Source organism: Taudactylus pleione, unplaced genomic scaffold (genome assembly GCF_031769625.1).
Source record: "Taudactylus pleione unplaced genomic scaffold, aTauple2 ptg000085l, whole genome shotgun sequence".
In the NCBI taxonomy this organism is placed as follows: Eukaryota; Metazoa; Chordata; class Amphibia; order Anura; family Myobatrachidae; genus Taudactylus; species Taudactylus pleione.
This window is the reverse complement of record NW_028284487.1, coordinates 10,627,768-10,643,137: the sequence shown is the minus strand read 5'-3', so window position 1 is coordinate 10,643,137 and position 15,370 is coordinate 10,627,768. Positions and strand designations below refer to the sequence as shown.

Genomic DNA, 15,370 nt, shown 5'->3' with positions numbered 1-15,370 from the left:
CTCTGTTTTGTATGTGTCTATGATGTTCTCTAGCAAGTTTCAAGGGATGCTTACTGTAGCCAATGCATTCATCCCACACTTCATGCACTTTGCCGCTGGATAAAATCCCTTCTTGGCATTTCTTGTAGGACAACAAGAAAAAGCACAAGGCCCGTATGGGGATCGAACCCATGACCTTGGCGTTATTAGCACCACGCTCTAACCAACTGAGCTAACCGGCCAAACATAAAAGCATCAGCAAACACAAAAATGCCAAATGTACCTAAAACAGGAGAACATTCAGTATTTCAAAGATCAGCAATATTGAGTAGAGGAAGATTCTCTAATAATGGGTTCCATGGTGTAATTGTAAGCACTTTGGACTTTGAATCCAGTAATCTGATTTCAAATCCTGGTGGGACCTAACTTTGTTCAATTTCCTTAAAGTTGAATTTTAGGATAGCTTATCTATATTTAAACTTTGCATAAATCCCATCATCTTCAGTGGTTTCTTTACTCCAAACTAATTTTGAAACTGTTTCAAATCAGTTTTCAACTGGAGAGATGTTTGTCAAACATTTGAAAATAGGAAAAGTTGCAATAAGAATGCAGTGATCCATCACTTGTGCTATGGTTTTAAGATATTCTGGTTTTAAGAATTTTCTTCTTCAGTGTGCACTAATGAGAGTAAAGGTCTGTTCTTCTTCTCTTCTTAAAACTTAGTCCCCCATAGTAGATTCAATCACCAAAAAAATGTCCTGTTTGATTAATTTGCCTTAGCATTTCTTAGATTTGCCATATTGCTATATTTAAGAAAAAGTTTTCTATGTATGCCATATAGAGAAATGCTGCATCAGCCAAAGGATGACATTTTTGTTTATTCCTAACATGGATTTAAAAATTATCTGTTTTGTATGTGTCTATGATGTTCTCTAGCAAGTTTCAAGGGATGCTTACTGTAGCCAATGCATTCATCCCACACTTCATGCACTTTGCCGCTGGATAAAATCCCTTCTTCGCATTTCTTGTAGGACAACAAGAAAAAGCACATTGCCCGTATGGGGATCGAAAACATGACCTTGGCGTTACTAGCACCACGCTCTAACCAACTGAGCTAACCGGCCAAACATAAAAGCATCAGCAAACTCAAAAATGCCAAATGTACCTAAAACTGGAGAACATTCAGTATTTCAAAGATCAGCAATATTGAGTAGAGGAAGACTCTCGAACAATGGGTTCCATGGTGTAATGGTGAGCACTTTGGACTTTGAATCCAGTAATCTGATTTCAAATCTTGGTGGGACCTAACTTTGTTCAATTTCCTTAAAGTTGAATTTTAGGATAGCTTATCAATATTTAAACTTTGCATAAATCCCATCATCTTCAGTGGTTTCTTTACTCCAAACTAATTTTGAAACTGTTTCAAATCAGTTTTCAACTGGAGAGATGTTTATCAAACATTTGGAAATAGGAAAAGTTGCAATAAGAATGCAGTGATCCATCACTTGTACTATGGTTTTAAGATATTCTGGTTTTAAGAATTTTCTTCTTCAGTGTGCACTAATGAGAGTAAAGGTCTGTTCTTCTTCTCTTCTTAAAACATAGTCCCCCATAGTAGATTCAATCACCAAAAAAATGTCCTGATTGATTAATTTGCCTTAGCATTTCTTAGATTTGCCATATTGCTATATTTGAGAAAAAGTTTTCTATGTATGCCATATAGAGAAATGCTGCATCAGCCAAAGGATGACATTTTTGTTTATTCCTAACATGGATTTAAAAATTCTCTGTTTTGTATGTGTCTATGATGTTCTCTAGCAAGTTTCAAGGGATGCTTACTGTAGCCAATGCATTCATCCCACACTTCATGCACTTTGCCGCTGGATAAAATCCCTTCTTGGCATTTCTTGTAGGACAACAAGAAAAAGCACAAGGCCCGTATGGGGATCGAACCCATGACCTTGGCGTTATTAGCACCACGCTCTAACCAACTGAGCTAACCGGCCAAACATAAAAGCATCAGCAAACACAAAAATGCCAAATGTACCTAAAACAGGAGAACATTCAGTATTTCAAAGATCAGCAATATTGAGTAGAGGAAGATTCTCTAATAATGGGTTCCATGGTGTAATTGTAAGCACTTTGGACTTTGAATCCAGTAATCTGATTTCAAATCCTGGTGGGACCTAACTTTGTTCAATTTCCTTAAAGTTGAATTTTAGGATAGCTTATCTATATTTAAACTTTGCATAAATCCCATCATCTTCAGTGGTTTCTTTACTCCAAACTAATTTTGAAACTGTTTCAAATCAGTTTTCAACTGGAGAGATGTTTATCAAACATTTGGAAATAGGAAAAGTTGCAATAAGAATGCAGTGATCCATCACTTGTGCTATGGTTTTAAGATATTCTGGTTTTAAGAATTTTCTTCTTCAGTGTGCACTAATGAGAGTAAAGGTCTGTTCTTCTTCTCTTCTTAAAACTTAGTCCCCCATAGTAGATTCAATCACCAAAAAAATGTCCTGTTTGATTAATTTGCCTTAGCATTTCTTAGATTTGCCATATTGCTATATTTGAGAAAAAGTTTTCTATGTATGCCATATAGAGAAATGCTGCATCAGCCAAAGGATGACATTTTTGTTTATTCCTAACATGGATTTAAAAATTCTCTGTTTTGTATGTGTCTATGATGTTCTCTAGCAAGTTTCAAGGGCTGCTTACTGTAGCCAATGCATTCATCCCACACTTCATGCACTTTGCCGCTGGATAAAATCCCTTCTTGGCATTTCTTGTAGGACAACAAGAAAAAGCACATTGCCCGTATGGGGATCGAAAACATGACCTTGGCGTTATTAGCACCACGCTCTAACCAACTGAGCTAACCGGCCAAACATAAAAGCATCAGCAAACTCAAAAATGCCAAATGTACCTAAAACAGGAGAACATTCAGTATTTCAAAGATCAGCAATATTGAGTAGAGGAAGACTCTAGAACAATGGGTTCCATGGTGTAATGGTGAGCACTTTGGACTTTGAATCCAGTAATCTGATATCAAATCTTGGTGGGACCTAACTTTGTTCAATTTCCTTAAAGTTGAATTTTAGGATAGCTTATCTATATTTAAACTTTGTATAAATCCCATCATCTTCAGTGGTTTCTTTACTCCAAACTAAATTTGAAGCTGTTTCAAATCAGTTTTCAACTGGAGAGATGTTTGTCAAACATTTGAAAATAGGAAAAGTTGCAATAAGAATGCAGTGATCCATCACTTGTGCTATGGTTTTAAGATATTCTGGTTTTAAGAATTTTCTTCTTCATTGTGCACTAATGAGAGTAAAGGTCTGTTCTTCTTCTCTTCTTAAAACTCAGTCCCCCATAGTAGATTCAGTCACCAAAAAAATGTCCTGTTTGATTAATTTGCCTTAGCATTTCTTAGATTTGCCATATTGCTATATTTGAGAAAAAGTTTTCTATGTATGCCATATAGAGAAATGCTGCATCAGCCAAAGGATGACATTTTTGTTTATTCCTAACATGGATTTAAAAATTCTCTGTTTTGTATGTGTCTATGATGTTCTCTAGCAAGTTTCAAGGGCTGCTTACTGTAGCCAATGCATTCATCCCACACTTCATGCACTTTGCCGCTGGATAAAATCCCTTCTTGGCATTTCTTGTAGGACAACAAGAAAAAGCACATTGCCCGTATGGGGATCGAAAACATGACCTTGGCGTTATTAGCACCACGCTCTAACCAACTGAGCTAACCGGCCAAACATAAAAGCATCAGCAAACTCAAAAATGCCAAATGTACCTAAAACAGGAGAACATTCAGTATTTCAAAGATCAGCAATATTGAGTAGAGGAAGACTCTAGAACAATGGGTTCCATGGTGTAATGGTGAGCACTTTGGACTTTGAATCCAGTAATCTGATATCAAATCTTGGTGGGACCTAACTTTGTTCAATTTCCTTAAAGTTGAATTTTAGGATAGCTTATCTATATTTAAACTTTGTATAAATCCCATCATCTTCAGTGGTTTCTTTACTCCAAACTAATTTTGAAACTGTTTCAAATCAGTTTTCAACTGGAGAGATGTTTGTCAAACATTTGAAAATAGGAAAAGTTGCAATAAGAATGCAGTGATCCATCACTTGTGCTATGGTTTTAAGATATTCTGGTTTTAAGAATTTTCTTCTTCAGTGTGCACTAATGAGAGTAAAGGTCTGTTCTTCTACTCTTCTTAAAACTTAGTCCCCCATAGTAGATTCAATCACCAAATAAATGTCCTGATTGATTAATTTGCCATAGCATTTCTTAGATTTGCCATATTGCTATATTTGAGAAAAAGTTTTCTATGTATGCCATATAGAGAAATGCTGCATCAGCCAAAGCATGACATTTTTCTTTATTCCTAACATGGATTTAAAAATTCTCTGTTTTGTATGTGTCTATGATGTTCTCTAGCAAGTTTCAAGGGCTGCTAACTGTAGCCAATGCATTCATCCCAGACTTCATGCACTATGCCGCTGGATAAAATCCCTTCTTGGCATTTATTGTAGGACTACAAGAAAAAGCACATGGCCCGTATGGGGTTCGAACAAATGACCTTGGCGTTATTAGCACCACGCTCTAACCAACTGAGCTAACCGGCCAAACATAAAAGCATCAGCAAACACAAAAATGCCAAATGTACCTAAAACAGGAGAACATTCAGTATTTCAAAGATCAGCAATATTGAGTAGAGGAAGACTCTAGAACAATGGGTTCCATGGTGTAATGGTGAGCACTTTGGACTTTGAATCCAGTAATCTGATATCAAATCTTGGTGGGACCTAACTTTGTTCAATTTCCTTAAAGTTGAATTTTAGGATAGCTTATCTATATTTAAACTTTGTATAAATCCCATCATCTTCAGTGGTTTCTTTACTCCAAACTAATTTTGAAACTGTTTCAAATCAGTTTTCAACTGGAGAGATGTTTGTCAAACATTTGAAATAAGGAAAAGTTGCAATAAGAATACAGTGATCCATAACTTGTGCTTTGGTTTTAAGATATTCTGGTTTTAAGAATTTTCTTCTTCAGTGTGCACTAATGAGAGTAAAGGTCTGTTCTTCTTCTCTTCTTAAAACTTAGTCCCCCATAGTAGATTCAATCACCAAATAAATGTCCTGATTGATTAATTTGCCTTAGCATTTCTTAGATTTGCCATATTGCTATATTTGAGAAAAAGTTTTCTATGTATGCCATATAGAGAAATGCTGCATCAGCCAAAGGATGACATTTTTGTTTATTCCTAACATGGATTTAAAAATTCTCTGTTTTGTATGTGTCTATGATGTTCTCTAGCAAGTTTCAAGGGCTGCTTACTGTAGCCAATGCATTCATCCCACACTTCATGCACTTTGCCGCTGGATAAAATCCCTTCTTGGCATTTCTTGTAGGACAACAAGAAAAAGCACATTGCCTGTATGGGGATCGAACACATGACCTTGGCGTTATTAGCACCACGCTCTAACCAACTGAGCTAACCAGCCAAACATAAAAGCATAAGCTAACACAAAAATGCCAAATGTACCTAAAACAGGAGAACATTCAGTATTTCAAAGATCAGCAATATTGAGTAGAGGAAGACTCTCGAATAATGGGTTCCATGGTGTAATGGTGAGCCCTTTGAACTTTGAATCCAGTAATCTGATTTCAAATCTTGGTGGGACCTAACTTTGTTCAATTTCCTTAAAGTTGAATTTTAGGATAGCTTATCTATATTTAAACTTTGTATAAATCCCATCATCTTCAGTGGTTTCTTTACTCCAAACTAATTTTGAAGCTGTTTCAAATCAGTTTTCAACTGGAGAGATGTTTGTCAAACATTTGAAATAAGGAAAAGTTGCAATAAGAATGCAGTGATCCATCACTTGTGCTATGGTTTTAAGATATTCTGGTTTTAAGAATTTTCTTCTTCAGTGTGCACGAATGAGAGTAAAGGTCTGTTCTTCTTCTCTTCTTAAAACTTAGTCCCCCATAGTAGATTCAATCACCAAATAAATGTCCTGATTGATTAATTAGCCTTAGCATTTCTTAGATTTGCCATATTGCTATATTTGAGAAAAAGTTTTCTATGTATGCCATATAGAGAAATGCTGCATCAGCCAAAGGATGACATTTTTGTTTATTGCTAACATGGATTTAAAAATTCTCTGTTTTGTATGTGTCTATGATGTTCTCTAGCAAGTTTCAAGGGCTGCTAACTGTAGCCAATGCATTCATCCCACACTTCATGCACTTTGCCGCTGGATAAAATCCCTTCTTGGCATTTCTTGTAGGACAACAAGAAAAAGCACATGGCCCGTATGGGGATCGAACACATGACCTTGGCGTTATTAGCACCACGCTCTAACCAACTGAGCTAACCGGCCAAACATAAAAGCATCAGCAAACACAAAAATGCCAAATGTACCTAAAACAGGAGAACATTCAGTATTTCAAAGATCAGCAATATTGAGTAGAGGAAGACTCTAGAACAATGGGTTCCATGGTGTAATGGTGAGCACTTTGGACTTTGAATCCAGTAATCTGATATCAAATCTTGGTGGGACCTAACTTTGTTCAATTTCCTTAAAGTTGAATTTTAGGATAGCTTATCTATATTTAAACTTTGTATAAATCCCATCATCTTCAGTGGTTTCTTTACTCCAAACTAATTTTGAAGCTGTTTCAAATCAGTTTTCAACTGGAGAGATGTTTGTCAAACATTTGAAAATAGGAAAAGTTGCAATAAGAATGCAGTGATCCATCACTTGTGCTATGGTTTTAAGATATTCTGGTTTTAAGAATTTTCTTCTTCAGTGTGCACTAATGAGAGTAAAGGTCTGTTCTTCTTCTCTTCTTAAAACTTAGTCCCCCATAGTAGATTCAATCACCAAATAAATGTCCTGATTGATTAATTAGCCTTAGCATTTTTTAGATTTGCCATATTGCTATATTTGAGAAAAAGTTTTCTATGTATGCCATATAGAGAAATGCTGCATCAGCCAAAGGATGACATTTTTGTTTATTCCTAACATGGATTTAAAAATTCTCTGTTTTGTATGTGTCTATGATGTTCTCTAGCAAGTTTCAAGGGATGCTTACTGTAGCCAATGCATTCATCCCACACTTCATGCACTTTGCCGCTGGATAACATCCCTTCTTCGCATTTCTTGTAGGACAACAAGAAAAAGCACATTGCCCGTATGGGGATCGAAAACATGACCTTGGCATTACTAGCACCACGCTCTAACCAACTGAGCTAACTGGCCAAACATAAAAGCATCAGCAAACTCAAAAATGCCAAATGTACCTAAAACAGGAGAACATTCAGTATTTCAAAGATCAGCAATATTGAGTAGAGGAAGACTCTCGAACAATGGGTTCCATGGTGTAATGGTGAGCACTTTGGACTTTGAATCCAGTAATCTGATTTCAAATCTTGGTGGGACCTAACTTTGTTCAATTTCCTTAAAGTTGAATTTTAGGATAGCTTATCAATATTTAAACTTTGCATAAATCCCATCATCTTCAGTGGTTTCTTTACTCCAAACTAATTTTGAAACTGTTTCAAATCAGTTTTCAACTGGAGAGATGTTTATCAAACATTTGGAAATAGGAAAAGTTGCAATAAGAATGCAGTGATCCATCACTTGTACTATGGTTTTAAGATATTCTGGTTTTAAGAATTTTCTTCTTCAGTGTGCACTAATGAGAGTAAAGGTCTGTTCTTCTTCTCTTCTTAAAACATAGTCCCCCATAGTAGATTCAATCACCAAAAAAATGTCCTGATTGATTAATTTGCCTTAGCATTTCTTAGATTTGCCATATTGCTATATTTGAGAAAAAGTTTTCTATGTATGCCATATAGGGAAATGCTGCATCAGCCAAAGGATGACATTTTTGTTTATTCCTAACATGGATTTAAAAATTCTCTGTTTTGTATGTGTCTATGATGTTCTCTAGCAAGTTTCAAGGGATGCTTACTGTAGCCAATGCATTCATCCCACACTTCATGCACTTTGCCGCTGGATAAAATCCCTTCTTGGCATTTCTTGTAGGACAACAAGAAAAAGCACATTGCCCGTATGGGGATCGAAAACATGACCTTGGTGTTACTAGCACCACGCTCTAACCAACTGAGCTAACCGGCCAAACATAAAAGCATCAGCAAACTCAAAAATGCCAAATGTACCTAAAACAGGAGAACATTCAGTATTTCAAAGATCAGCAATATTGAGTAGAGGAAGACTCTAGAACAATGGGTTCCATGGTGTAATGGTGAGCACTTTGGACTTTGAATCCAGTAATCTGATTTCAAATCTTGGTGGGACCTAACTTTGTTCAATTTCCTTAAAGTTGAATTTTAGGATAGCTTATCAATATTTAAACTTTGCATAAATCCCATCATCTTCAGTGGTTTCTTTACTCCAAACTAATTTTGAAACTGTTTCAAATCAGTTTTCAACTGGAGAGATGTTTATCAAACATTTGGAAATAGGAAAAGTTGCAATAAGAATGCAGTGATCCATCACTTGTACTATGGTTTTAAGATATTCTGGTTTTAAGAATTTTCTTCTTCAGTGTGCACTAATGAGAGTAAAGGTCTGTTCTTCTTCTCTTCTTAAAACATAGTCCCCCATAGTAGATTCAATCACCAAAAAAATGTCCTGATTGATTAATTTGCCTTAGCATTTCTTAGATTTGCCATATTGCTATATTTGAGAAAAAGTTTTCTATGTATGCCATATAGAGAAATGCTGCATCAGCCAAAGGATGACATTTTTGTTTATTCCTAACATGGATTTAAAAATTCTCTGTTTTGTATGTGTCTATGATGTTCTCTAGCAAGTTTCAAGGGATGCTTACTGTAGCCAATGCATTCATCCCACACTTCATGCACTTTGCCGCTGGATAAAATCCCTTCTTGGCATTTCTTGTAGGACAACAAGAAAAAGCACAAGGCCCGTATGGGGATCGAACCCATGACCTTGGCGTTATTAGCACCACGCTCTAACCAACTGAGCTAACCGGCCAAACATAAAAGCATCAGCAAACACAAAAATGCCAAATGTACCTAAAACAGGAGAACATTCAGTATTTCAAAGATCAGCAATATTGAGTAGAGGAAGATTCTCTAATAATGGGTTCCATGGTGTAATTGTAAGCACTTTGGACTTTGAATCCAGTAATCTGATTTCAAATCCTGGTGGGACCTAACTTTGTTCAATTTCCTTAAAGTTGAATTTTAGGATAGCTTATCTATATTTAAACTTTGCATAAATCCCATCATCTTCAGTGGTTTCTTTACTCCAAACTAATTTTGAAACTGTTTCAAATCAGTTTTCAACTGGAGAGATGTTTATCAAACATTTGGAAATAGGAAAAGTTGCAATAAGAATGCAGTGATCCATCACTTGTGCTATGGTTTTAAGATATTCTGGTTTTAAGAATTTTCTTCTTCAGTGTGCACTAATGAGAGTAAAGGTCTGTTCTTCTTCTCTTCTTAAAACTTAGTCCCCCATAGTAGATTCAATCACCAAAAAAATGTCCTGTTTGATTAATTTGCCTTAGCATTTCTTAGATTTGCCATATTGCTATATTTGAGAAAAAGTTTTCTATGTATGCCATATAGAGAAATGCTGCATCAGCCAAAGGATGACATTTTTGTTTATTCCTAACATGGATTTAAAAATTCTCTGTTTTGTATGTGTCTATGATGTTCTCTAGCAAGTTTCAAGGGCTGCTTACTGTAGCCAATGCATTCATCCCACACTTCATGCACTTTGCCGCTGGATAAAATCCCTTCTTGGCATTTCTTGTAGGACAACAAGAAAAAGCACATTGCCCGTATGGGGATCGAAAACATGACCTTGGCGTTATTAGCACCACGCTCTAACCAACTGAGCTAACCGGCCAAACATAAAAGCATCAGCAAACTCAAAAATGCCAAATGTACCTAAAACAGGAGAACATTCAGTATTTCAAAGATCAGCAATATTGAGTAGAGGAAGACTCTAGAACAATGGGTTCCATGGTGTAATGGTGAGCACTTTGGACTTTGAATCCAGTAATCTGATATCAAATCTTGGTGGGACCTAACTTTGTTCAATTTCCTTAAAGTTGAATTTTAGGATAGCTTATCTATATTTAAACTTTGTATAAATCCCATCATCTTCAGTGGTTTCTCTACTCCAAACTAAATTTGAAGCTGTTTCAAATCAGTTTTCAACTGGAGAGATGTTTGTCAAACATTTGAAAATAGGAAAAGTTGCAATAAGAATGCAGTGATCCATCACTTGTGCTATGGTTTTAAGATATTCTGGTTTTAAGAATTTTCTTCTTCATTGTGCACTAATGAGAGTAAAGGTCTGTTCTTCTTCTCTTCTTAAAACTCAGTCCCCCATAGTAGATTCAGTCACCAAAAAAATGTCCTGTTTGATTAATTTGCCTTAGCATTTCTTAGATTTGCCATATTGCTATATTTGAGAAAAAGTTTTCTATGTATGCCATATAGAGAAATGCTGCATCAGCCAAAGGATGACATTTTTGTTTATTCCTAACATGGATTTAAAAATTCTCTGTTTTGTATGTGTCTATGATGTTCTCTAGCAAGTTTCAAGGGCTGCTTACTGTAGCCAATGCATTCATCCCACACTTCATGCACTTTGCCGCTGGATAAAATCCCTTCTTGGCATTTCTTGTAGGACAACAAGAAAAAGCACATTGCCCGTATGGGGATCGAAAACATGACCTTGGCGTTATTAGCACCACGCTCTAACCAACTGAGCTAACCGGCCAAACATAAAAGCATCAGCAAACTCAAAAATGCCAAATGTACCTAAAACAGGAGAACATTCAGTATTTCAAAGATCAGCAATATTGAGTAGAGGAAGACTCTAGAACAATGGGTTCCATGGTGTAATGGTGAGCACTTTGGACTTTGAATCCAGTAATCTGATATCAAATCTTGGTGGGACCTAACTTTGTTCAATTTCCTTAAAGTTGAATTTTAGGATAGCTTATCTATATTTAAACTTTGTATAAATCCCATCATCTTCAGTGGTTTCTTTACTCCAAACTAATTTTGAAACTGTTTCAAATCAGTTTTCAACTGGAGAGATGTTTGTCAAACATTTGAAAATAGGAAAAGTTGCAATAAGAATGCAGTGATCCATCACTTGTGCTATGGTTTTAAGATATTCTGGTTTTAAGAATTTTCTTCTTCAGTGTGCACTAATGAGAGTAAAGGTCTGTTCTTCTACTCTTCTTAAAACTTAGTCCCCCATAGTAGATTCAATCACCAAATAAATGTCCTGATTGATTAATTTGCCATAGCATTTCTTAGATTTGCCATATTGCTATATTTGAGAAAAAGTTTTCTATGTATGCCATATAGAGAAATGCTGCATCAGCCAAAGCATGACATTTTTCTTTATTCCTAACATGGATTTAAAAATTCTCTGTTTTGTATGTGTCTATGATGTTCTCTAGCAAGTTTCAAGGGCTGCTAACTGTAGCCAATGCATTCATCCCAGACTTCATGCACTATGCCGCTGGATAAAATCCCTTCTTGGCATTTATTGTAGGACTACAAGAAAAAGCACATGGCCCGTATGGGGTTCGAACAAATGACCTTGGCGTTATTAGCACCACGCTCTAACCAACTGAGCTAACCGGCCAAACATAAAAGCATCAGCAAACACAAAAATGCCAAATGTACCTAAAACAGGAGAACATTCAGTATTTCAAAGATCAGCAATATTGAGTAGAGGAAGACTCTAGAACAATGGGTTCCATGGTGTAATGGTGAGCACTTTGGACTTTGAATCCAGTAATCTGATATCAAATCTTGGTGGGACCTAACTTTGTTCAATTTCCTTAAAGTTGAATTTTAGGATAGCTTATCTATATTTAAACTTTGTATAAATCCCATCATCTTCAGTGGTTTCTTTACTCCAAACTAATTTTGAAACTGTTTCAAATCAGTTTTCAACTGGAGAGATGTTTGTCAAACATTTGAAATAAGGAAAAGTTGCAATAAGAATACAGTGATCCATAACTTGTGCTTTGGTTTTAAGATATTCTGGTTTTAAGAATTTTCTTCTTCAGTGTGCACTAATGAGAGTAAAGGTCTGTTCTTCTTCTCTTCTTAAAACTTAGTCCCCCATAGTAGATTCAATCACCAAATAAATGTCCTGATTGATTAATTTGCCTTAGCATTTCTTAGATTTGCCATATTGCTATATTTGAGAAAAAGTTTTCTATGTATGCCATATAGAGAAATGCTGCATCAGCCAAAGGATGACATTTTTGTTTATTCCTAACATGGATTTAAAAATTCTCTGTTTTGTATGTGTCTATGATGTTCTCTAGCAAGTTTCAAGGGCTGCTTACTGTAGCCAATGCATTCATCCCACACTTCATGCACTTTGCCGCTGGATAAAATCCCTTCTTGGCATTTCTTGTAGGACAACAAGAAAAAGCACATTGCCTGTATGGGGATCGAACACATGACCTTGGCGTTATTAGCACCACGCTCTAACCAACTGAGCTAACCAGCCAAACATAAAAGCATAAGCTAACACAAAAATGCCAAATGTACCTAAAACAGGAGAACATTCAGTATTTCAAAGATCAGCAATATTGAGTAGAGGAAGACTCTCGAATAATGGGTTCCATGGTGTAATGGTGAGCCCTTTGAACTTTGAATCCAGTAATCTGATTTCAAATCTTGGTGGGACCTAACTTTGTTCAATTTCCTTAAAGTTGAATTTTAGGATAGCTTATCTATATTTAAACTTTGTATAAATCCCATCATCTTCAGTGGTTTCTTTACTCCAAACTAATTTTGAAGCTGTTTCAAATCAGTTTTCAACTGGAGAGATGTTTGTCAAACATTTGAAATAAGGAAAAGTTGCAATAAGAATGCAGTGATCCATCACTTGTGCTATGGTTTTAAGATATTCTGGTTTTAAGAATTTTCTTCTTCAGTGTGCACGAATGAGAGTAAAGGTCTGTTCTTCTTCTCTTCTTAAAACTTAGTCCCCCATAGTAGATTCAATCACCAAATAAATGTCCTGATTGATTAATTAGCCTTAGCATTTCTTAGATTTGCCATATTGCTATATTTGAGAAAAAGTTTTCTATGTATGCCATATAGAGAAATGCTGCATCAGCCAAAGGATGACATTTTTGTTTATTGCTAACATGGATTTAAAAATTCTCTGTTTTGTATGTGTCTATGATGTTCTCTAGCAAGTTTCAAGGGCTGCTAACTGTAGCCAATGCATTCATCCCACACTTCATGCACTTTGCCGCTGGATAAAATCCCTTCTTGGCATTTCTTGTAGGACAACAAGAAAAAGCACATGGCCCGTATGGGGATCGAACACATGACCTTGGCGTTATTAGCACCACGCTCTAACCAACTGAGCTAACCGGCCAAACATAAAAGCATCAGCAAACACAAAAATGCCAAATGTACCTAAAACAGGAGAACATTCAGTATTTCAAAGATCAGCAATATTGAGTAGAGGAAGACTCTAGAACAATGGGTTCCATGGTGTAATGGTGAGCACTTTGGACTTTGAATCCAGTAATCTGATATCAAATCTTGGTGGGACCTAACTTTGTTCAATTTCCTTAAAGTTGAATTTTAGGATAGCTTATCTATATTTAAACTTTGTATAAATCCCATCATCTTCAGTGGTTTCTTTACTCCAAACTAATTTTGAAGCTGTTTCAAATCAGTTTTCAACTGGAGAGATGTTTGTCAAACATTTGAAAATAGGAAAAGTTGCAATAAGAATGCAGTGATCCATCACTTGTGCTATGGTTTTAAGATATTCTGGTTTTAAGAATTTTCTTCTTCAGTGTGCACTAATGAGAGTAAAGGTCTGTTCTTCTTCTCTTCTTAAAACTTAGTCCCCCATAGTAGATTCAATCACCAAATAAATGTCCTGATTGATTAATTAGCCTTAGCATTTTTTAGATTTGCCATATTGCTATATTTGAGAAAAAGTTTTCTATGTATGCCATATAGAGAAATGCTGCATCAGCCAAAGGATGACATTTTTGTTTATTCCTAACATGGATTTAAAAATTCTCTGTTTTGTATGTGTCTATGATGTTCTCTAGCAAGTTTCAAGGGATGCTTACTGTAGCCAATGCATTCATCCCACACTTCATGCACTTTGCCGCTGGATAAAATCCCTTCTTCGCATTTCTTGTAGGACAACAAGAAAAAGCACATTGCCCGTATGGGGATCGAAAACATGACCTTGGCATTACTAGCACCACGCTCTAACCAACTGAGCTAACTGGCCAAACATAAAAGCATCAGCAAACTCAAAAATGCCAAATGTACCTAAAACAGGAGAACATTCAGTATTTCAAAGATCAGCAATATTGAGTAGAGGAAGACTCTCGAACAATGGGTTCCATGGTGTAATGGTGAGCACTTTGGACTTTGAATCCAGTAATCTGATTTCAAATCTTGGTGGGACCTAACTTTGTTCAATTTCCTTAAAGTTGAATTTTAGGATAGCTTATCAATATTTAAACTTTGCATAAATCCCATCATCTTCAGTGGTTTCTTTACTCCAAACTAATTTTGAAACTGTTTCAAATCAGTTTTCAACTGGAGAGATGTTTATCAAACATTTGGAAATAGGAAAAGTTGCAATAAGAATGCAGTGATCCATCACTTGTACTATGGTTTTAAGATATTCTGGTTTTAAGAATTTTCTTCTTCAGTGTGCACTAATGAGAGTAAAGGTCTGTTCTTCTTCTCTTCTTAAAACATAGTCCCCCATAGTAGATTCAATCACCAAAAAAATGTCCTGATTGATTAATTTGCCTTAGCATTTCTTAGATTTGCCATATTGCTATATTTGAGAAAAAGTTTTCTATGTATGCCATATAGGGAAATGCTGCATCAGCCAAAGGATGACATTTTTGTTTATTCCTAACATGGATTTAAAAATTCTCTGTTTTGTATGTGTCTATGATGTTCTCTAGCAAGTTTCAAGGGATGCTTACTGTAGCCAATGCATTCATCCCACACTTCATGCACTTTGCCGCTGGATAAAATCCCTTCTTGGCATTTCTTGTAGGACAACAAGAAAAAGCACATTGCCCGTATGGGGATCGAAAACATGACCTTGGTGTTACTAGCACCACGCTCTAACCAACTGAGCTAACCGGCCAAACATAAAAGCATCAGCAAACTCAAAAATGCCAAATGTACCTAAAACAGGAGAACATTCAGTATTTCAAAGATCAGCAATATTGAGTAGAGGAAGACTCTAGAACAATGGGTTCCATGGTGTAATGGTGAGCACTTTGGACTTTGAATCCAGTA

At 36.0% G+C, this 15,370-nt stretch overlaps 5 non-coding genes across 5 annotated transcripts; all 5 read right to left on the bottom strand.

The window, feature by feature from the left end:
• Positions 1-147: 147 nt before the first annotated feature.
• TRNAI-AAU (transfer RNA isoleucine (anticodon AAU)) lies at positions 148-221 on the bottom strand. The gene has a single exon. It is a non-coding gene; the product is annotated as a tRNA-Ile (tRNA).
• Positions 222-1,911: 1,690 nt separating this feature from the next.
• Positions 1,912-1,985, bottom strand: TRNAI-AAU (transfer RNA isoleucine (anticodon AAU)). Its single transcript has one exon. It is a non-coding gene; the product is annotated as a tRNA-Ile (tRNA).
• A 4,336-nt stretch (positions 1,986-6,321) lies between these two features.
• TRNAI-AAU (transfer RNA isoleucine (anticodon AAU)) lies at positions 6,322-6,395 on the bottom strand. Its single transcript has one exon. It is a non-coding gene; the product is annotated as a tRNA-Ile (tRNA).
• A 2,572-nt stretch (positions 6,396-8,967) lies between these two features.
• On the bottom strand, positions 8,968-9,041 carry TRNAI-AAU (transfer RNA isoleucine (anticodon AAU)). Its single transcript has one exon. It is a non-coding gene; the product is annotated as a tRNA-Ile (tRNA).
• A 4,336-nt stretch (positions 9,042-13,377) lies between these two features.
• TRNAI-AAU (transfer RNA isoleucine (anticodon AAU)) lies at positions 13,378-13,451 on the bottom strand. The gene has a single exon. It is a non-coding gene; the product is annotated as a tRNA-Ile (tRNA).
• Between the last annotated feature and the right edge of the window lie 1,919 nt (positions 13,452-15,370).